General features: G+C 33.3%; 1 pseudogene; it reads right to left on the bottom strand.

Annotated features, from left to right (window-relative positions):
* Positions 1–25,637, bottom strand: part of LOC149545839 (uncharacterized) — a 79,867-nt pseudogene that overhangs the window by 2,000 nt on the left and 52,230 nt on the right.

Raw genomic sequence — 25,637 nt, 5'->3', positions numbered from 1 at the left:
GTTCATTATTGTACTGAATTCAATTGAGAAAAATATAAACTATCAAAAAGCTATTACATAAAAACCATGGATTCAAACTACTTACATCCACATTGACCTGCCACAACTCTTGCAAGTCATTAGCATCATCAAGCTCTAAAACACTTAAAAGTCTTAATGGAAGCCAAGATGGAAGGTTTCTTAACGAACGGGTACGCTAGTGAAGCCAAACAAGATGCTCTGATAAATATACAAACTCTTCTGTAAACTCATTGCTTTGCAAATGAGGTATATTTAGTTTTCTTAAGGTTCGCATTAGCTGATGAGCGTACTCTTTGTAGGCCACAAAAGTAGCTGGAGGTTGTATCCCTCTAATTTGTATTTCTTTCTGAATGAAAAATACCAGAATACAAGCTATTTCAGTCAACTCTGCCACAAGCAGAGGCAGACAAAACAACAAACTATTATTTTTATGATTTCACTAAGAAATAATTAAAGGGGAGCCAGTAATACATTTACCTAGAAATGCATTATATTATCAATCTACTGTGGACGCCAAAGCCGATATGATGAGTGCTCACTTGCCATCTCTCTTGCCATGTCCCTCAGATGATCGTGCATCCATATCTTCTTCTCATTGAAGGTGTTATGTTTCTCGAAAACCAGCTCCACAAGACAATTATTTACAAGTGTTTGTAAACCGTGCAGGCCACTCCAACCCGATCCATCCCACAGTGCTATAGTTGTGCTTTTGCATTCGCCGATGAGAAAACAAGCCGCATCCAAGAACATCTCTCTATCTTCTTTATCCAGAGCATCATAGCTAACCTGTAGCCTTTTTGTGATGTCGCTAGGCAATATTCTTGAGATTTTATCTAATTGGGATTCCCAGTAAGCAATGGAATCCTCAACATGTAGCTGTCCCCCTAATACCTTCAGAGATAAAGGCAAACCATTGCAAACCTGGACGAATTTGTCAACTAGAGTGTCAAATCTGGTGGGTGGAGAAGACTTCTGCAAAGCATGCCTGTAGAATAAATTCTTCACTACTGAGCTCTCAAGTCTTGTCACTTCGTAAATGTTTGAGATACCCATCGATTTAAGAACACCCCTTTTGTGGGACGTCACAATTACCATACTTTGGGATTCGAGGTTGAGTTTATTTGGGAAAAGAGCATTCAACTGATCAATGTGATCCAGGTCATCCAAAACAATGAGGGCCCGAACAAAGCTCAAATGATTTGTGAGTACCACTTTGCCTTCATTGACACTGTCTAATGACAAATTTTCAACGCCAAGGTCTGTAAGAAGCTTTTTCTACTTCTCAGGCAGAGCATTTCTGGATGCCGCATCCTAGACGTTGGGAACAAAATTGCATTTCTAAAATGAGCAAAAGTTTCTGTTGAAGAGCTCTTTGGCCAAAGTGGATTTCCCAATGCCACCCATGCCCACGATCCCCGTGAGTGTTTCACTGTCTTCTTCACTTGTGACTGATTCGACGAAGCCTTGTACTAGTTCATCCAAACCAAGTGGATATTCGGCTACATGTATGGGATCTATTTTCATTAATCCCAATGCTCTATTCATAATGTTCTTCAAAACTTCGGCCTTGTCCCTAAAAATTATGGGCGAAAAATAAAAATCAAAACAAAATACACAACACGAATTAAGTAGAACCTATATATTGTAAAATCTGAAAAAAGGTAAAGAATAGAGAGTATAATATAGCACACAAAACAACAATTATTTCCACGCACTAATTAAAATTACATTACAATCATTTAAAATGAATATATTGCTTGTTCTCCAACCCTACAAACTCCTTCTACGCAGATATTCACTCTACCATAAACAATGCAAACTGATACAATTTTTTTAGTTCCTCTTGCATGAGCAGATAAATATTAAAGAATATATAGCATACAAAAAATTATCAGTTCCTCAAGCATCACTTTTCTCAACATATATGGAATACAGAACTTGACTATCGAGGAGAAAAAGAAACAATACATATTATTGTTAACTTGTAAGCCAAAAAGGGATGAAATTTTGTGTATTGCCGCTTTCCACTGATCGAGCCTTTCCTTGGTGTATCTACCTTTCTTTGCATGTTGTGAGAACGCATCGGCATATATTCCTTTTCCTTGATCAATATATCTGAGATCAGAGGGATCAACATGATAGAAAATGGGAACAATTGTAGCAAGGGTGTGAAAAATCAAATTATTGCAATTGTGTTATTTTTCAAAATTAGATGGGAATTTGTTTTCAGCAGTTTAATAATCATTCAGGATAGGAGATTAATAATCAGTGACTACAATAGTTTGATTTTTCACATGGTATCAGAGCATTGTTAAGGGTAGAAGAGTTTTTCCCTAGGTTAAGAAATTTTGATCTCTTTAGATTTATTATTGCTTTAAACCCTTGAGATGGCTTCAGCTAGTTTGAGAGATTAGAATAGATTGGATGGTGCCTCAAATTTTGGTGTCTGGAAGGCCATAATTTCTTTATTGTTTGAAGAGAATGGTATCAAGGATTATGCTACCAGTGGTGTACCTATACCAAAAAATGCAACACAACTTGTAGCATATAGGAAGGACGATGCCAAAGCGAGGAGGATTATCCTTGATGGTGTCAAGGATCATATTGTTCCACATATCTCAGAGCTAGATACAGCAAAGAAGATGTTGGATGTCATTCTAAATCTGTACCAGAATGCTACCACCAACAGGAATTGGATTCTCAGAGAGAAGCTAAAGAATACCCGTATGAATCAGGGAGAAGATGTCAAAAGTTACCTCACCAGGCTCAGACTTGTCAAGGATGAGTTAGTAGCTGTTGGAGATAGCCCTAGTGATGATGAGCTAGTGAGACTAGCCCTAAATGGGTTTACTAAACAATGGAGTTTCTTTGTTCAAGTTGTTAGTGGACGAGATACTTTACCAAGTTGGGATCGACTATAGACTAATTTCACTCAGAAGGAGTTTAGACTAAGTCTTGTCAATGGGGCCAACAAGAGTCAGAAAAATGAGGTGGAATAAGAGAACGTTGCCCTAGCGGGTAAAGGGAAAGAAAAGAAGGGATCTAGCAAAGGATCAAATTCACAAAGTGAAAAGAAGAAGAAGGACCTTTCTAAGGTCAAGTTCTTTGGATGTCATGAGTTTGGCCACTATGTCAGTGATTTCCCAGAGAGGAAGAGGGGTAAGAAGCAGGTGGCAGCTTCAGCAAGTGCAGAAGAACTCTCCATTAGAATGGAAAATGAGTTTGCACTCATAGCCTGTATGGTTAGCTCAACCTCACAATGTGTTTGGTATATAGATAGTGGGGCGTCATTTCATATGACAGGAGTTAGAGAGTACTTCTCCAGTTACAAGGAGGAGGACACCAACATCCAAATTTCTATGGGAAACTTGTCCAAACTCAACCCTGTTGGGACTATTCAGTTTCAGAGGGAGAATGGAAAGATAATTCCACTTCATGATGTGTTATATGTGCCAAGCTTAGGTATGAATTTGATTTCTGTATCTTTTCTTCAGGATATGGGGTATAATGTACTCTTTAGAGGGACACATGTGTTGATTAAGCACAAGGATTGGAAATCACCCATAACTATTGGAGTTAGGAGTGGTCACCTTTATAGATTGCAGTTTGATGCTCCTAAGGCACTTATGAACAATAGTAATCCTAGAGATCTTGGAGAGCTATGGCATAGGAGGATGGGCCATATTCATCATCGAGCACTTAGATTGCTTCGTGAGACCGTGATAGGTGTTCCAGAGGTGAGCACAGAGCATGACGATGTATGTAAGAGATGTGTGTTGGGGAAGTTTGTGAAAGCATCTTTTCCAAGGAGTGACACCAGATCTAAGGTTGTTCTTGATCTAGTACATTTAGATGTTTGTGGACCAATGTCGATGAAATCTCTTAGAGGATATGAGTACTATGTTACTTTTATTGATGATTTCTCTAGAAAGACCTGGATATACTTCTTGAAGACTAAGGATGAGGTTTTCAGTCAATTCCAAGAGTTCAAGGCTCTTGTGGAGAACTCGACAAGAAAGAAGATAAAGGTTCTTCGGTCAAACAATGGAGGCGAGTACAAAGGAAATGTCTTCCAAGAGTTTTGCACCAAAGAAGGAACAATATCAGAGGTAGCAAGAGCTATGCTACATGACCAGGACATGCCCCGTTACTTATGGGTAGAGGTGTGTAATATAGCAGTCTACATTCAGAATAGAGTTCCACACAAGGTGTTAGGGAAGATGACACCAGAGGAGGCTTTCACAGGGAAGAAGCCAGATGTTAGTCACTTTAGGATACTCGAGAGTTTGGCATATTGTCATATTCCTGGAGATACACGTACAAAGTTAGATCAGACTGCAGAGAGGGGGTATTTTGTTGGGTACAATGAGACCTCAAAGGCATACAAGATTTTCATTCCAAGGACTAAAAGAATTATTGTCAGACGGGATGTCAAGTTCATGGAGGATAAGGCATTCAGGAGATCCAAAGATTTGCTAGCAGATGATCAGAGTAAGCAGCCAACAGAAGCTCCAAGACCAGGTCTAGGGCAGAAAAGCTCAAGTACAGTTACCAGTATGAGTGTACAGTCAGTTAGTGAAGATTCACAGAGTATGGAGCAACAAGTGCAATAGGAAATGCATCTAGAAGACTTAGAGGTTGACATTTCATCCTCTACAGTTGGCAGCAGGAACCATATGGTTCCAGATACACAAAGGGATACTCAGGAGTTTGTGGGAGCTCCTGGGAAGAGTACTAGATAGTGAAGACAACTAGCCAAGTTCAATGACTATGTGGCATTAGTTAGTCAGTTGGTAGATAGTGAGCCTTCTAGCAATCAGGAAGCTGCAGAACATCAGGTATGGCGAGATGCTATGGTTGAGGAATATTCTTCAATAATGCAGAATGATGTGTGGGAGGTAGTACCTAGACCAACAGATAGGGCTATAGTTGAATCACATTGGATCTATAAGATAAAGCACGGTGTAGATGGTAGCATTGAGAAATACAAGGCTAGGTTCATGGCAAAGGGGTTCTCTCAGAAGGAGGGAATAGACTATGAGGAGACATTTGCTCCAGTTGCCAGGTATACTTCTATGCGAGCTATAATCTCACTTGCAGCACAAATGGGATGGCAAATCCATCAAATGGATGTCAAGACAACATTCCTCAATGGTGAGTTGAAGGAGGAGGTATACATAGAACAACCAGAAGGCTTTGTAGCACACAGCAAAGAGACTCACGTGTGCAGATTGAAGAAAGCATTGTACGGACTCAAGCAGGCTCTTAGAGCGTGGTATGAGCACATTGATACATACTTGCAAAAAATGGGCTTTGTGAAGAGTGAAGCAGATGCTAACCTCTAATACTTGATGGTTAGGGGTGAGATTCTCATTCTTGTTCTTTATGTGGACGATCTATTTCTTACAGGTTCACTAGGGCTCATAGTGGATTGCAAGAGGAACCTTGCAGAAGAGTTTGAGATGAAGGATTTAGGACTTATGCACTACTTTCTAGGCATGGAAGTGTGGCAGATAGATGGGGAGATTTTCCTTGGTCAAGGGAAATATTGCATTGAAATCTTGAAGAAATTTGGGATGCAGGATTACAAAGCCATGTCTACACCCATGATCACGAATTGGAGGAAGGTAGATACATCTAAGGAAAAAGATGTAGATCCCACTTTATATAGATAGTTGATTAGTTCACTTATGTATTTGGTTAACACTAGGCTAGATATAGCATTTGCAGTAAACTCTCTTAGTCAGTTCATGGTTGAACCAAAGAGAATGCATTGGATAGCGGCTAAGCATGTGCTACGTTACTTGCATGGTACACTTGAGTATGGGATGAGATATGTTTGAGGTGAAGGTATCAGGTTGATAGGCTATACTGATGCAGATTAGGAAGGAAGTACAATGAATAAAAAGAGCACTTCAGTGTGTTGTTTCAGCTTGGGATCAGGAGTTGTATCTTGGTTCAGCAAGAAGCAGAAGTTTGTGGCTCTAAGTTCAGCAGAAGTAGAATACATAGCAGCTAGCATGGCGACATGTGAAGCTATATGGCTTCGAAAGTTGTTAGTAGCCTTTTTTGGTCAGAAGGTTGAGACTACTATAATACATTGTGACAATTAGAGTTGCATCAAGTTGTCTGAGAATCCACTATTTCATGATAGGTCTAAACATATAGATATCAGATATCACTTCATCAGAGATTGTGTACAAAGGGGAGTTGTTCGACTATAATACATACCTACAGATGAGCAGGTAGCAGACATTCTAACGAAGGCTTTGGGAAAGGCCAAATTTATCTTCTTTAGAGATCAGATGGGTGTCTTGCAGAATAGCTTCCCCACTAAGAGGGAGTGTTAATTATTGTTAGTTAGACAGCTATTATTTCTGACCCAAAAATAGTAGTAGTATTTATGGGTAGCTTGGACAGCTGTTCATCCTTATCTATGAATAGCAGTAGTATTTATGGGTGGTTTGGACAGCTGTTTGTCCACTTGCCAAGAATTAGTAAATGGTTATTATTTGCTAATTTTAGAGATTCCCTTTTGGACACCTTGCAACAAATTCTATTGTTGGTTGTTGAGTTATCTTAATCTCAGTCGTTGGTTTGATTTAATCTCGGTCATCGGTTTACCAATAGGAGTAGTATAAAAAGGGGCCATTGGGTCATTTGGATAGAAGAAGTTTCAAAGAAATGTTTGCAGTGTTAGCAAACAGTCTTGCAGTGTTAGCAAGGGCGTAGTGTTAGCGCGGGAATAGCAGTGGGGAATATCAGTGGGAGAAATTAGGAGGTTCTCAGAGTTCTGCTAGTGAGAGGGAAGGAATTTTGTATCTCTTGATTTGCTGAAGTTTAATATAATTCCTCATCTATAGAACTGGTTTTCCCTTAGGGGTTTTTCCAGGGACAATTTGTCCAAAAATATTGTGTTCATTGTGTTGCACATTTCTTTCCATATTATAAGTGAAATTGTAGTTGTGTTATTTTTCAATATTAGCTGGGAATTTGTTTTCAGCAGTTTAATAATCCTTCAGGATAGGAGATTAATAATCAATGACTGCAATAGTTTGATTTTTCACAAGGGGCTCTGATTTTGAGCATGTAAGCAAGCTCATCCAGACACTATGAGGATTGGGCATAGTTGGGAGAGAAAATGGCAATGTGAAGAGAGGCATTGTTCATTGCTGCTTGTATTTATCTCTTTATCACATCGCTGGGCCGAATTGCACCTACATCGAAGAAAGCGAGGAATCCCTTGCTATCAAGGGTTTCCTTATTTTTTTGGGCGAATGTGTATTTCGTATTGCTTCCGCGATGGTTAATGAAAGTTTGGCAGAGCTTCGTGGATGCAGACTCGGAGAATGGTGGGAACTGGTCAAATATGTTTTGGTGATCAGCCTCATGTAGCGTTTGCCGGCTGAGTTCAATAGCTCTCATAAACCTACGGAATGGAATGAGGCAGATCTATACCAAGATGTTTAGAATGGATAGACACCATTCGTGCAACAATTTAGGGATCTCCATTAAAAAGTTCCCATTTTCCCTGGGCCTTGAAGAAGGTTCAGGCTGCTCAAAAGCCTCTTCCAGTTTAGGCTGCTCAATAGTGTCTTCAAGCTTAGGCTGCTCAGAATTGGAAGCCATTTCAAAGGATCCAAATTATCCTTAATACAGAGAAGAGACAAAACCACGGTCGCAAATAGAGGAAAAAAAATGCTATGCAAGAAGAAAATAAAGATTTGGAGAAGAAGAAGAGCGAAAATATAGAAAATGGCCTGTCCAAAACTGTGTGAGTTCGTACAAATTTTTACAAAGAAGCGTCTCCGTTGAAGACGGCTACCTACGGATGCGGCCATGTTTGCTTAGATTGCACCATACATAAAATAGCATAACTATAATTGCAACAAACGTACATATATAAATAGTCTAAATTAATAGATGGTAACATGGATGACAATAATTGCAACAAATGTACATAGATAAATAGTCTAAATTAATAGATGGTAACATGGATGACAATGGATGACCATGCAAGCGTTCTGGGGCACCGGCTATCTAATTGATTATTTTTAATGTATCATGCACATTTTAGGCATCATGGCATACGTAGGCATTATGGCTGTAACAAGTGATGGAAGTGGAAGTAAAACATCTATGAGAACCATGCACTATCCTATCTTGCAACTGTGAGGCAACTTAGGGAAAAATACCTGATTTAGAGAAAACAGTTTCCCATACCATATAGAGTAAAATACATCATATAGGGAAATATTTAATATTCACCCCCAAAATAAATCAAAAAGATTTAAATATAAATTGATATAACATATATTCAGTAATCTTGAACTTCCAGAGTTCATCATGGAATTTTTTTATTTTTATTTTTTAAATTTGCAAGTCAAAAATCATACTCATAATCTTCTAAATAAAGCATAACCAAATCTTAGAAATATTTTGTAGTCTAAGAGTCTTGCAGAATTACTATTGTAATTTCTTGATACTTGGACAACATGACATGTTGGATGTAATCTTATGATTCTATTATGAGAAATTGGTGTTTTGTGGATCTGAATATCTATGTTATTGTTATATTATGATATGTGGTTAATTGTTGATGGCTAGGATTTGGGGATTCTCCTACCTTTTACAGCATCAGTTTTACTTATAAATGTTATTTAAAAATTAAAATGTTGTAAAGATAGACAAAGTTTAAGATAGATTTAAAACATAAAATATAATAGTAATTTAATAACTATATTTAAATATCAACGCATTTAAGAAAGATAGATCTAAAATTTATATATAATACATCTTCACCAATCCATAAAATAACAAATATAAAATTAATTTAAAAATAATATTATTTATTTTGAATTTTTCTAAACTAATATACAAATTTTCTTTATGTTATTATTACTTATTGCAATTGCTATCATATATTTCTATTTTATCTTTTCAATGAATTATAAGTATATCAAATATGATTTAAAAACTTCAATTGCTGAATTCTAATAAGTAAGCCAAATACATAATAATAAACAAGCATTCACTTAATTGAGAATTAAAGTGAATTGAAAATGTCTCAAGTAAATAGAAAAGCGCGGTTCGGAGACATGTGGTGGATGGAAATGAAGCAACACTACTAAGTACAAAATATCTCTCTATTCTTCAAATGTAACTTCTTTGTTGATCTCGTCAAGGATAATAATGAGAGTGACAATAAAACTCTTACTTTTCTTTTCTCCTTTTCTTCTTTATAATCAAATTTTCATCTATGATCTATCCCATTTGAGATTATGTAAATGCAATAGTGATTCAATTTACTCTAATTACAATACATATTTTGCTAATCTTAACTAATTTTTGTCCAATATTTGTTCAAATGTATTTGTGAATTCTGGGTTTAACACCAATTCTTTGGGTCAAATTTCTGTGCCAGACCAAACCATGACATCCATCAGACCATCATGTGAAAGTCTGATTACAAATACATCTTGAAAAATTCTCACTATATCTTCAATTACAACTATATCTTCTAGAATTCTCACTATCATTTTCTAGCACGGGTGGATTAGTTCATGTTAAAGTTGTCAATAATCTTTAAGATGAGTTAAGTGCAGGGCAAAATAAAAGAAGAAATAAATTAATGAACAAAAAAGAGAGGAAAAATAGGAACATATAAGAAGATACAACAAAAACATGAAGCACACCATGATGGTTATGAATTCAATTTCATTATAACTTTCCACAAATAACACAAAAGCAGTGTGTGTTCTAGAAGCTTGATTTACTATAACCTTAATATAAACTTTTCAAACATGTAACATGTTAACACACCAAGTTATAAACATATAAAATCTTCTATTTTCTACCAAACTCAAATTCATATTCTATTTTCCCCAAAAGAGAGGGACTATAGAGCTAGGGGACACAACCAAGTAGCTCACTGTAGAACTTGTGGAGTGTGAGGTGGTCTAAAAGTGTCATTTTCAAATGTTCAACCATAACCCATTATGTTCGTACCCATATGAGCACTCACCAAAAATATAGTACCTTTTGTACACATGAACCAATCAAGCTAAAAAAATGGTTGAAACTATTAGTACTTGTGTGATTACTATTGGTACATATGCTATCATTTTTCAAACTTTTGTGAACAATAATTGAGAGAATCTATAACAAGAGCTCCGAGAGAGTTTAAGTCCCCGTCTTATGTTATAGGTGAAATATATTACAATTTTTTAATAGTATAAAGTATTAAATATAAGTGCAAGGAGGAGATTTTTTTAAGATAAATTGTTCTGTATCAAGTAATTTTGAGAAAATTAACTTAACAATGATGAATTAATTTAATATAGTAATGTTAAAAATATAATGAGAATTAACTAATAATTGTACTTAAAATTTGATTTTGATAATGTAATGATGAAAACATCAAAAAATTAATAATAAATATAAATATGATTTGTGAAGAAAAAAAATTTATATTTGCATTCAGATGTTACTTTGAATTTTGAACTAAAAATAAAATTATAAAAGCAATTAAGTTGTGAGTTTTGAAAAACTTCCTCCAATTTTGACTCAATTATTGCAATTAATTTAATTATTGTTTAACTGAATTTATTTTAATTATATTTATTTTTAACTTTTCCTTAATCTGAAGTTTTTTATTGGCTGAGTTGAATTTTGCAAAAGATTTTATTATTTTTTCAATTCAAAAAAGTAACAATTATAGAATTTCAAAAAAATTTTGAAAAGTTTTTTTTTGAAGAGTATTGAATATACCATTTGCTGTTTAAACGTTCCCATGTATGAACATGTGAATCTTCAAATACCATGGTTTGCCCAAACCTATAATGGAGCTAAAGATTGTTTCCCTTTGTACCCAAGATACGAGGAAATTGACATTTTAATCACAAAGTTAAATAGTTGTACATTTAGATCATGTTGATGAGTAAGTTAAAATAAAATAACTAGCCACAAAGACCTTTAAATGCTTGGCATTTGTGCAATAAATCATACCTTACTCTGACGTCGTGTCCCATTGCATTGAAAGCCAGGCACCCTTGGTAGACAGAGAAGACAAATTAAATAATTTATTTTATCATTTTTAATTAGCCACATTGCATGTGAAATCTTCAAATGGCTTGTCGAGTACGAGGGCAATTTGACACAAAATCCAATATTAAGATCTTCAACAAGATGTGTCTTTAAATTTATTCTTCAATGTTGTCGATTGATTACGATTTGATAGCTGAGGAGATGACATAAATAGCTGTTAAGGTACTTGACATGCACCAGAATGAGTAAAATGAAAAACAAAACATTCCTCTCTTCGAGGGTTTGGAGAAGAAGCCTATGTTGTCGATACAATTAATTTTAATCACTCTTTCTATATTGTAAAAGTAATTTTTTTAATTAAGACTAATTAATATAAAGAATCAATATTATAATTGATTGTAGATTTCTCTTTTTTTTCATAGTAATAAGGAAAATGATCTAGTAGTCTCCTATGCCAACTTTGGGAATCTAATGCTCCTAATTCATACATCAAAATTTATCATTTTTTAGGTAAAGCTCCATAATTGAGTGAAGAGCCTAAAGCTAATTTTTCAAATTTTCTACATTTGTGGAGCTCTTTGTAGACCTCGTAGAGTGTGAGGTGGTCTAAAAGTGTCATTTTAAAATCTTCACCCAGAATCCAAAAGTGACCATTGGAACATGGGTGACACCCAGAATCCAGAAGCGACCATTGGAATATGGGTGACTAATGAGTTGTCTCCCCTACAAAATCAATGTAGGATGCAGATCATCCATTTTCACTCATTATTCATAGAATCTTTGTTATTACATGACTGGTACATACCGATTTACAAAACCCTAATTGACACTAAAATTGTAGACTTATTCACTACCCTCTCTCTAAAGACTTATTAGTTGTTTGATTAGGTCAAGTGTATGTGTACCTCACACATGTAGGAGCTCAATTTATTTGAAAAATGTAAAATACCTTACACCCTTATTTTTAGGCTTTAATTTCTCCATCTTTAAATTTATTGAATATCAAATTACAGTTTTAGTTATTAGTCTTATTTGTTTATTTAGATAGTTTTGTAAATTATATAGTTATTTTTGTGAGATCTAATTTGATAGGTATTGATTTTAACAATAATGAAAAACTAGCGATTACACTCCAACAAAGTGCAATGTTTATGCCAATAGGAAGATATACTTGGATAATATATTGAAGAGAAGGGAGAAAACTATTTTTGAGCATTTTGTAAATATTTCAAATAGAAATATTGTTTGTGTCTATAGCATAAGATGGGTTAAAAATGTTTTTTGTTGACCAAAAAGTGAAACTTTTTAATTAGACACAACTGATTTGAAATCTTGGCCCTATCTATGTTCCACAGGATTTAGTTCACTCAAGGGAAATGGCACCACAAAACCATCATTATTTTAGAAAACAAGTATTAAATATACCCAACCCCATATCAAACTCATTTTTGAATGTTTAAGTTGTGGAGGAGTCACATGCTTATCCATAATGGCTAGGGGAAATGACCCAATACTTCAATGGCTTCCAATGATTGTGATAGGAGTTGTTGACTTGATATCTACACTTGTTAATTTAATATCCATATTTATTCACTTAATGTCCAATTTTTTGATAACATCGCACCAATATTTTGACTTTAAAGTTGTTAGTACAATGATGACTACCAAAAACTGAATGAAATGCACCCTTAGTTGCAAAAATAAACCAATGATGCAATGCCATGTTAGATGTGCAAGTATGTGTACCCTTTTTGCAAGACCATTAATATTAATTTTTAGTTGGGTTGGTTTGGCCAAGTTGAATAAAGCATGCTTATGTGGCATCATAATTGATGATGTGGACTTGAAACCTTTATATTATAAGAATATAATTCACCAAGTAAGATGTTGTAAAAAGTTGGGAGTGATATGAAATTTCCAAGATTTTGATAAGTTCAATGTTTGGGTGCTCGAGTATCAGGGTTTTTCCACTATCAAACTCAAATTTAAGTAGGGATGGAGTGTATAAAATATATTAAAATTGCATTATGTTTAATTCAATTTGCAATTGGATGGCAAGTAGGTGCTAAAATAAATAGAAATGGTAGAAATTTCACTTCAAGTTTAGATTAAATTAAAAATGATCCTAATTGAAGCCCACCAAACTAAAATATCTAATGGATAATAAATACTCACAACAAATGCAATACATTTTCTAAAGGTGCAAGTACAAAGACACTTTCATAATCACATATCATATTTTATATTAAAGGTCATTGGCAAACCTTGTGCTCATTCAAGCAACAACATGAGACTTACAAGATTATTCAAGATCCTTATGAAAAACAACGCCAAAATAACAATTGGAAGACCAAGAGTCACAATTTAGAATTTCACAAAGGTGCTTGTCTTGGAATTTGAACCAAGATTTCCATAATGGGAACTCATTGCTTCAACCAGCTAAGATGAACCCCTTGGACAACATATAACATATTTTTAAAACAATATGGGCTTATTATAACCTACATATTATAGAGTCATATTAAAAGCCGATCTATTTTTGCTTAAGCTTGGTTATGTTGCCCTGTATTTAAATTCATTCATTTCACTATTACAATGTATGATCATCAAAAAAGAGAGGGAGGAAAATGAAAAGACTTGCATCAATATATGTGTCCTACTCAATGTTATTAGGAAAAAATGACAACGCAAGGATAGTTCATAATCTTTTCATGGGTACTTACTGATCGTCTTATTAAATCCAAACTTTGATTAAAGAGAGAACATACATTGGCATGTCAAGATTTTCATTCGCATGAAGATAAATAAAAGAAAATACATTTCCTATCACAAAGTTCTAGTTCTTTGTTTCCCTCTTTTTGATACTTGAGGGTGGCTAGGGATCATTTCTTGGTTGTACTCAATCATATATATTTTGAGCATATTGTGCTTGGCATAAGAAATAATCAAGGATATTTTGAACAACATCCCTAAAGTTTACAGCACTTTTATAAACATCTTAGTTATTAACTACAATGCCCATGAACCCAAATAGATCAATCTTATTATTGACTTCATTAATTTGCCCCCCAAAAAATAAGGATACAAACATTGGCTATATATTTATAGATGACATTTTAAATGTTATTTTTGTGTTCATGTTTTGTTTTTAATAGATACAAAATTTAGTATTTCATTTTTGTGTATCTATAGACTACTAGAACTATTCTGGATGCTCCATCCTCAGAAAGCATGAGCAATAGAATGATCTCTAAAGATGTCTCTTCAAACTAAAGAATGATCTTTAGAATGAACAATAGTAAGATGTTCCTTTTCTGCTTGTAAGTCCGAGTAATAATGAGTCATAAAATTGAACAAATTTCTAGTACGTTATAGGTTTTGTAGAAACTCAAATTCAAATATTCTAACATCGACATGGTTTCATTGTTTCATCATCATATTTATGCAAAGGATTTTTGTCAAAAAATATTCTAGAGAACTAATGAGCCCTGCCTTTAGCAAGGTATGTTGGGTGGAATTAGTTCTCTCTCATATATGAGAAAAATAAATTAATGCACACAATTAGTTCAATGATGCTTCATCCTTGGGGAGAAATATAAATTTCTAACAAAAAAAGTTAGGTTGAGCATCTTAAATATTAAATGCCTTTACTATAATTAAGTATAGTTATAAATAAATAAATAGGTAAATAATTTTAAAAAAATTCACTATGTAATTTGAATAAATATATATATATATATAGGTAGGTTTGTGTGTGTGTGTGTAGATAGATAGATGGATAGATATTGTGTGTGTGTGTGCGGGTGTGCTAGATAAAACATGTTAAAGTAGTGTCAATTTCACTATTTCATAATTGAAGTATGATAGAGTAAGTTAGTATTTTTAATTTTATTGGTATTAAAATTATTTATTGTATCTATTTTTTTTAATGCAAGATTGAGTTATTTGATATAAAAGAAAAGTTAGGAACATTAAGATTAGAGTAATTTTAAATAGACTTAGTCCTATAAATCATGTTCAGTCATAAAAAATGTAATCTATGAGTTATGTGGTAGCAAATGCTAATACATGTAAATTTTAGAACTAATGGTTTGGGCAAGGTGATGTGACTATAAATGTTGTCATACTAAATGTGATCATGATACTAATAGTACAAAAGTGATGGGAAGATTCTGGATGGTATAGAGAAGGGACTATGTATGGTGGTCAAGTTGGAGAAATTTGTCGGCTTCATAGCTGGCTCCCAAAACATGTTTGGCCAAAATTTTCGGACTGGAACTATTCTAGTAATGGAGTGTCGATGGCAAGGATGTGACAATTTTTAGAGTAACATTCATGAGGTAATAGCCTTATCAACTAGATTAATGATAAATATAATTTAAATTGTAAATATTTATTATTTTTATTAATAAATAATTTTATTCAAAGATTTAATATTTATCTAATAGAGGTTCTCACTATTTACTAAATACTAATATATTAAATGTAATTATAATAAAATAATGTTATATTTTATAAAGATGGTTATTACATGACATTAATTTGATTAATAGTGATTCTATGTTGAGATTATAAAATACTTAATTATAATTAATATTATTTGTATACAGCGATAGATTTGGAATTTTTTTTTGAGTGTGTGGAGGTTTTTTCATCTTCAAGAGTATATATATAGATTTAGAGTGCAAATTGGGGTGATTTTGAGTTCATTTCTTCTTCAAGATCAATTGAGAGGACATACAAGGAAGTTAACTAATAATGATGTATTGTTAGGACAAAGACTCCATTAATGAGCAATAAAAGTTATACATAGTTAAAGAATATTTTAGTATGATTTAAAATTCATCGACCATTCATTTAGTCATTTGTTTGGGTGACTAAATATTAGATACCAATTGTTTATTCATTTATTTGATCATTTATTTAGCCACTTATATTAGTCCATTTTTTTGATTTTAGCCAATGACCAAATTAATCATTTATTTAGTCACTTATAAATTACAAAATATTACTAGAATTTGATCACCTTTAGTCATGTGACTAAAATTTTTATTCATGTAGTCATTTATTTGCCAAAATTCTACTAGTGAAGGGATTCATGAAGATTTGAAACCACCTATTGATGGTCCTATGCAAAGATGTGGAACTTAGACTGTAGAACATATCTCTTTGAAGTCATTCACCAGGATGATATAAGGTTAGAACACAAGTGACTACAAACTCTTGAGAAGCATATTGTTCAAAACCATCACAAGGCTTCCAGAATGATAGATCAGGATTTGCCATTCAATATATTGACTACATTTGTTGAACTTTGCATACTCTTTTCCAAGGCGTGTTCAGCAATTGTATATATTTAAATATTTTGTGCCTAGCAAGATATGTTCAATACTTGTGTGCATTTTAATATTGATAATATTGAACCCAATTATTTTCCTTCCTAAGAATATTAGGATATAGATGATTGCATATCTATATTGGAAATAACCTAATATATGTGAAATTGATATGTGATGCCTATCTTATTAATATAAATTGAATATAAAATATTTTTCTTTAACGTCAAATTATCTATAATATTTTATATTGAGACTATCTTAATAAGTTAATTTAATTAGTTGTTATCAAATTTAGTATACTAAATTTGTACAATTTTCAATGGCACAAAATGGAAGTGCAAAATACACAATCAGTACCTCTAAAATAATAACTAGTAACGCTATGATTTATTTAATCAACATCTTGCAAGGAGGTAGAATCAATGACTACTAATGATATACTTTATTTTATTAGCAACACTTGCAATGAAAGTGAATACCATTAAATAGTCACAATTTAACTTAGAAGATTGTCTCAAAAAGAATAAACTATCCACCAAAACAATCTACAAACTCAAAAACATAAGTGAACTACACCCAATTTTTCAAAATTAACATAACCCTTGCACCACTTGGTTCATGTGCTGGAATGAATGGTGAGCATCTGAATAATCAATAAGTTTGGTTAATTTAAAAAGGGTTTTTAGGTTTAAAATTATAGTAATGATCCCTACAAAATTTAATGGCTTAATCTAAGTTTTTTTAGCACAATGTACACAACCATATAGATAAAACCCCTCTCATGTGAACATTTTGAATTTAGTCATTTTTCCTTGACTTTTCCACTCTAGGACAAGAGTAGTCTTAGCCACACAAAGATAAGCACCACCTAAGATGCAACTTTCATAATGTTTACTATTAAATAGACCTTTGGGAAGCTCAATCATATTGAGATATTAGTTTAAAAACATATGCATCAGAAATATAAACTAAGGGGAGGACCCCATGTGGTTGCTAAAATTAATTTGGCTAGAAGCTGCTACTCCATTTTTTTACCAAAAAATTGTGAAGTTGGTGGTTTCGTGTAAGCAAAATTTGTGCTTATTTTTAAGCATCCTCGTTTAAATCAAAATTTTAAATGAATATCTATTGCAAATTAGATTTGGAAGAAAAAATTTAGGCAAGAGGAAAAACATTTATGAAGATATCTATGAAGTAATACATTTACTTGGAAATGCAGTATATTATCAATCTGCTCTCGACGCCAAAGCCGATATGATGAGTGCTCACTTTCCATCTCTCTTCCCATGTCTCTCAGATGATCGTGCATCTGTATCTTCTTCTCATTGAAGGTGTTATGTTTCTCGGAAACCAGCTCCACAAGACACTTACTTACAAGTGTTTGTAAACCACACAGGCCACTCCAACCCGATCCATCCCACAGTGCTATAGCTGTGCTTTTGCATTCGCCGATGAGAAAACAAGCCGCTTAAAAGAACATCTCTCTATCTTCTTTATCCAGAGCATCATAGCTAACCTGTAGCCTTTTTGTGATGTTGCTAGGCAATATTCTTGAGATTTTATCTAATTGGGATTCCCAGTAAGTAATGGAATCTTCACCATGTAGTTGTCCCCCTAATACCTTCAGAGATAAAGGCAGACCATCGCAAACCTGGACGAATTTGTCAACCAGAGTGTCAAATCTGGTGGGTGGAGAAGACTTCTGGAAAGCATGCCTGCAGAATAAATTCTTCGCTACTGAGCTCTCAAGTCTTGGCACTTCGTAAATGTTTGAGATACCCATCGATTTAAGAACATCCCTTTTGTGGGACGTCACAATTACCATACTTTGGGATCCGAGGTTGAGTTTATTTGGCAAAAGAGCATACAACTGATCGATGTGATCCAGGTCATCCAAAACAATGAGGGCCCGAACAGAGCTCAAACGATTTGTGAGTACCACTTTGCCTTCGTTGATCCCATCTAATGACAAATTTTCAACGCCAAGGTCTGTAAGAAACTTTTTTTGCTTCTCAGGCAGAGCATTTCTGGATACCGCATCCCGCACGTCGGAAAGTAAATAGCATTTGTGAAATGAGCGAAAGTTTCTGTTGAAGAGATCTTTGGCCAAAGTGGATTTCCCAATGCCACCCATGCCCACGATCCCCGTCAGTTTTTCACTGTCTTCTTCACTTGTGACTGATTCGACAGAAGCCTTGTACTAGTTCATCCAAACCAAGTGGATATTCGGCTACATGTATGGGATCTATTTTCATTAATCCCAATGCTCTATTCACAATGTTCTTCAAAACTTCGGCCTCGTCACTAAACATTATGGGTGAAAAATAAAAATCAAAACAAAACACACAACACGAATTAAGTAGAACCTATATATTGTAGAATCTGAAAACAGGTAAAGAATAGAGAGTATAATACAGCACACAAAACAACAATTATTTCCACGCACTAATTAAAATTACATTACAATCATTTAAAACGAATATATTGCGTGTTCTCCAACGCTACAAACTCCTTCTACGCAGATATTCACTCTATCATAAACAATGCAAACTGATACAATTTTTTCAGTTCCTCTTGCATGACCAGATAAATATTAAAGAATATATAGAATACAAAAAATTATTAGTTCCTCATGCATCACTTTTCTCAACATATATGGAATACAGAACTTGACTATCGAGGAGAAAAAGAAACAATACTTACTTATTATTGTTAACCTGTAAGCCGGAAAGGGATGAAATTTTGTGTATTGCCGCTTTCCACTGATCGAGCCTTTCCTTGGTGTATGTAGCTTTCTTTGCATTTTGTGAGAACGCATCGGCATATATTCCTTTTCCTTGATCAATATATCTGAGATCAGAGAGATCAACATGATAGAAAATGGGAACGATTGTAGCAGGGGCTTTGATTTTGAGCATGTAAGCAAGCTCATCCAGACACCATGAGGATTGGGCATAGTTGGGAGAGAAAATGGCAATGTGAAGAGAGGCACTGTTCATTGCTGCCTGTATTTCTCTCTGTATCACATCACCGGGACGAATTGCGCCTACATCGAGGAAAGCGCGAAATCCCTTGCTATAAAGGGTTTCCTTAATTTTTTTTTGGCGAATGTGTATTTTGTATCACTTCCATGATGGTTAATGAAAATTTGGCAGAGCTCCGTGGACGCAGACTCGAAGAATGGTGGGAACTGGTCAAATATGTTTTGGCGATCAGCCTCATGTAGCGTTTGCCGACTGAGTTCAATAGCTCGGATAAACCTGCAGAATGGAATGAGGCAGATCTGTACCAAGATGTTTAGAATGGACAGACACCATTCCTGCAACAATTTAGGGATCTCCATTAAAAAGGTCCCATTTTGCCTGGGCCTTGAAGAAGGTTTAGGCTGCTCAAAAGCGTCTTCCAGTTCAGGCTGCTCAATAGTGTCTTCGAGCTCAGGCTGCTCAGAATTGGAAGCCATTTCAAAGGATCCAAATTATCCTTAATACAGAGAAGAGACAGAACCACGGTCGCAAATAGAGGGAAAGAACGCTATGCGAGAAGAAAATAAAGATTTGGAGAAGAAGAAGAGCGAAAACATAGAAAATAGCCTGTCCAAAACCGCGTGAGTTCGTACAACTTTTTACAAAGAAGCGTCTCTGTTGAAGACGGCTACCTACGGATGCGGCCATGTTTGTGTAGATTGCACCATACATAAAATAGCATAACTATAATTGCAACAAATGTACATATATAAATAGTCTAAATTAATAGATGGTAACATGGATGACAATAATTGCAACAAACGTACATATATAAATAGTCTAAATTAATAGATGGTAACATGGATGACAATGGATGACCATGCAAGCGCTCTGGGGCACCGGCTATCTAATTGATTATTTTTAATATATCATGCACATTTAAGGCATCATGGCATACGTCGGCATTATGGCTATAACAAGTGATGGAAGCGAAAGTAAAACATCTATGAGAACCATGCACTATCCTATCTTGCAACTGTGAGGCAACTTAGGGAAAAATACCTGATTTAGAGAAAACACTTTCCCATACCATATAGAGAAAAATACCTCATATAGGGAAATATTTAATCTTGAACTTCCAGAGTTCATCATGGAAGTTTTTTATTTTTATTTTTTAAATTTGCATGTCAAAAATCATACTCATAATCTTCTAAATAAAGCATAACCAAAACTTAGAAATATTTTGTAGTTTAAGAGTCTTGCAGAATTACTATTGTAATTGCTTGATACTTGGACAACATGACATGTTGGATGTAATCTTATGATTCTATTATGAGAAATTGGTGTTTTGTGGATCTGAATATCTGTGTTATTGTTATATTATGATATGTGGTTAATTGTTGATGTCTAGGATTTGGGGATTCTCCTACCTTTTACAGCATCAGTTTTACTTATAAATGTTATTTAAAAATTAAAATGTTGTAAAGATAGACAAAGTTTAAGAGAGATTTAAAACATAAAATATAATAGTAATTTAATAACTATATTTAAATATCAACGCATTTAAGAAAGATAGATCTAAAATTTATATATAATACATCTTCACCAATCCATAAAATAACAAATAAAAAATTTATTTATAAATAAATTTATTTATTTTGAATTTTTCTAAACTAATATACAAATTTTCTTTATGTTATTATTACTTATTGCAATTGCTCTCATATATTTCAATTTTATCTTTTCAATGAATTATAAGTATATCAAATATGATTTAAAAACATCAATTGCTGATTGCTAATAAGTAAGCCAAAATACATAATAATAAACAAGCATTCACTTAATTGAGAATTAAAGTCAATTGAAAATGTCTCAAGTAAATAGAAAAGAGCGGTTCGGAGACACATGGTGGATGGAAATGAAGCAACACTACTAAGTACAAAATATCTGTCTATTCTTCAAATGTACCTTCTTTGTTGATCTCGTCAAGGATAATAATGAGAGTGACAATAAAACTCTTACTTTTCTTTTCTCCTTTTCTTCTTTATAATCAAATTTTCATCTATGATCTATCCCATTTGAGATTATGTAAATGCAATAGTGATTCAATTTACTCTAATGACAATACATATTTCGCTAATCTTAACTAATTTTTGTCCAATATTTTTGCAAATGCATTTGTGAATTCTGTGTTTAACACCAATTGTTTGGGTCAAATTTTTGTGCCAAACCAAACCATGACATCCATCAGACCATCATGTGAAAGTGTGATTACAAATACATCCTTAAAAATTCTCACTATATCTTCAATTACAACTATATCTTCTAGAATTCTGACTATCATTTTCTAGCAAGGGTGGATTAGCTCATGTTAAAGTTGTCAATAATCTTTAAGATGAGTTAAGTGTAGGGAAAAATAAAAGAAGAAATAAATTAATGAACAAAAAAGAGAGGAAAAATAGGAACATATAAGAAGATACAACAAAAACATGAAGCACACCATGATGGTTATGAATTCAATTTCATTATAACTTTACACAAATAGCACAAAAGCAGTGTGTGTTCTAGAAGCTTGCTTTACTATAACCTTAATGTAAACTTTTCAAACATGTAACATGTTCACACACCAAGTTATAAACATATAACATCTTCTATTTTCTACCAAACTCAAATTCATATTCTATTTTCCCCAAAAGAGAGGGACTATAGAGCTAGGGGAGACAACCAAGTAGCCGCCCAAGCTAACTTCGAGCAGCTAAGACTTCCAATCCATATGTTAAAATCTGTCAATTTTTTTCAATGAAGTGCCATAGGTGAGTGAAGAGCTTAAATCTAACCCTTTAGATTTTGCACATTTACGAAGCTCACTTTAGAACTTGTGGAGTGTGAGGTGGTCTAAAAGTGTCATTTTCAAATGTTCAACCATAACCCATTATGTTCATACCCATATCAGCACTCACCAAAAAAATAGTACTTTTTGCACACATGAACCGATCAAGCTAAAAAAATGATTGAAACTATTAGTACTTGTGTGATTACTATTGGTACATATGCTATCATTTTTCAAACTTTTGTAAACAATAATTGAGAGAATCTATAACAAGAGCAAGGAGGAGATTTTTTTAGGATAAATTGTTCTGTATCACGTAATTTTGAGAAAATTAACGTAACAATGATGAATTAATTTAATATAGTAATGTTAAAAATATAATGTGAATTGACTAATAAGTGTACTGATAATTTGATTTTTTCAATGTAATGATGAAAACCTCAAAAAATTAATAATAAATATAAATATGATTTGTGAAGAAAATAAATTTATATTTGCATTCAGATGTTACTTTGAATTTTGAACTAAAAATAAAATTATAAAAGCAATTAAGTTGTGAGTTTTCAAAAACTTCCTCTAATTTTGACTCAATTATTGCAATTAATTTAATTACTGTTTAATTGAATTTATTTTAATTATATTTATTTTTAACTTTTCCTTAATCTGAAGTTTTTTATTGGCTGAGTTGAATTTTGCAAAAGATTTTATTATTTTTTCAATTCAAAAATATAACAATTATAGAATTTCTAAAAATTTTTGAAAAGTTTTTTTTGAAGAGTATTGAATATACCATTTGCTGTTTAAACGTTCCCATGTATGATCATATGAATCTTCAAATACCATGGTTTGGCCAAAGCTATAATGGAGCTAAAGATTGTTTCCCTGTCTACCCAAGATACGAGGAAATTGACATTTTAATCACAAAGTTAAATAGTTGTACATTTAGATCATGTTGATGAGTAATTTAAAATAAAATAAATAGCCACAAAGTCCTTTAAATGCTTGTAATTTATGCAATAAATCATACCTTACTCTGATGAAAGCCAGACACCCTTGTTAGACAGAGAAGACAAATTAAATAATTTATTTTATCATTTTTAATTAGCCACATTGTGTGTGAAATCTTCAAATGGCTTGTCGAGTACGAGGGCAATTCGACACAAAATCCAATAATAAGATCTTCAACAAGATGTGTCTTTAAATTTATTCTTCAATGCTGTGGATTGATTATGATTTGACAGCTGAGGAGATGACATAAATAGCTGCTAAGGTACTTGGAATTAATCTCCAATAAATCAATTGCATTAATAATTGAACCTGCTGTCACCGAATTACAATCTTGTCAGCTATGTCTACAGATGTTGTTTTTTGCTCAATAATAATATTCATAAAATGAATAAAACCTCAGAAAAATAGTGTTAGCCAATCATAAATTTATAATTAGCATATAATAATTTTTTTTTTAATATAATTCCTCAAACTTTGCAATATGATAGGCTATTACCAAGAAAAAATAAATTAGGGGGTGAAAACAAAACATTAGTTTCCTGCCTTTTGGACTAATAATAGACATAGTAGTCATTAGAATGTGGGCCACTATTAGATCATCTCCCCTAGTCCAAATTTGATTGGTGAACCATTTCTAATAAAATAATAATAATTAAAGATAATTATCTTACCTACCGACATGGAAAAAAGATCACAATTCAACTCTGCACAAGAATGCTCACCAGAAAGTTTTAGAGGAAGGATTTTGAAAGTTGGGGAAAGGTGGAACCATGGATGTAAGGGGAATCAAAATTCTTGTCAATAGTCCTCATTTGGTAAAAGTCACAGAGGGAAGATTCGATGTATGAAGAGAAAAAAAAAATTCAACAAAGCATACTCATCCACCTGTTTCACATCATACTCCTCAGTGCCAATGTAGTCAACAAGTTGGGGAAAATTGGAAAGCAGAAGTCTTATCGACTATTCACCCAGTTGTCTCGCATCACACTTGTCGAGAAATTTGCAATCTTATCGAACAGTAGTCATCCATCTGTCTCCCAGTAAAATAGTGGACACAGACAAATTTGCCATTGAATATATTGACTACATTTGTTGAACTTTGCATACTCTTTTCCAAGCCATATTCAGCAATTGTATATATTTAAACATTTTGTGCCTAGCAAGATATGTTCAATACTTGTGTGCATTTTAATATTGATACTATTGAACCCAATTATTTTCCTTCCTACAAATATTAGGGTATAGATGATTGCATATCTATATTGGAAATAACCTAATATATGTGAAATTGATATGTGATGCCTATCTTATTAATATAAATTGAATATAAAATAGTTTTCTTTAACCTCAAATTATCTATAATATTTTATATTGAGACTATCTTAATAAGTTAATTTAATTAGTTGTTATCAAATTTAGTATACTAAATTTGTACAATTTTCAATGGCACAAAATGGAAGTGCAAAATCACAATCAGTACCTCTAAAATAATAACTAGTAATGCTATGATTTATTTAATCAACATCTTGCAAGGAGGTAGAATGAATGACTACTAATGATATACATTATTTTATTAGCAACACTTGCAATGAAAGTGAATACCATTAAATAGTCCCAATTTAACTCAGAAGATTATCTCAAAAAGAATAAACTATCCACCAAAACAATCTACAAACTCAAAAACATAAGTGAACTACACCCAATTTTTCAAAATCAACATAACCCTTGCACCACTTGGTTCATGTGCTAGAATGAATGGTGAGCATCTGAATAATCAATAAGTATGGTTAATTTAAAAAGGGTTTTTAGGTTTAAAATTATAGTAATGATCCCTACAAAATTTAATGGCTTAGTCTGAGTTTTTTTAGCACAATGTACACAACCATATAGATAAAACCCCTCTCATGTGAACATTTTGAAGTTAGTCATTTTTCCTTGACTTTTCCACTCTAGGACAAGAGTAGTCTTAGCCACACAAAGATAAGCACCACCTAAGATGCAACTTTCATAATGTTTACTATTAAATAGACCTTTGGGAGGCTCAATCATATAGAGATATTAGTTAAAAATCATATGCATCAGAAATATAAACTAAGGGGAGGACCCCATGTGGTTGCTAAAATTATTTTGGCTAGAAGCTGCTACTCCATTTTTTTACCAAAAAATTGTGAAGTTGGTGGTTACGTGTAAGCAAAATTTGTGCTTATTTTTAAGCATCCTCTTTTAAATCAAAATTTTAAATGAATATCTATTGCAAATTAGATTTGGAAGAAAAAATTTAGGCAAGAGGAAAAACATTTATGAAGATATCTATGAAGTAATACATTTACCTGGAAATGCAGTATATTATCAATCTGCTCTCGACGCCAAAGCCGATATGATGAGTGCTCACTTGTCATCTCTCTTCCCATGTCCCTCAGATGATCGTGC

The sequence above is a fragment of the Cupressus sempervirens genome, chromosome 7 (assembly GCF_028749045.1).
Source record: "Cupressus sempervirens isolate cs-2001-9-10 chromosome 7, ASM2874904v1, whole genome shotgun sequence".
NCBI lineage: Eukaryota > Viridiplantae > Streptophyta > Pinopsida > Cupressales > Cupressaceae > Cupressus > Cupressus sempervirens.
Note: the sequence above shows the minus strand (reverse complement) of the source record. Positions and strands in the feature narration are given on the sequence as shown.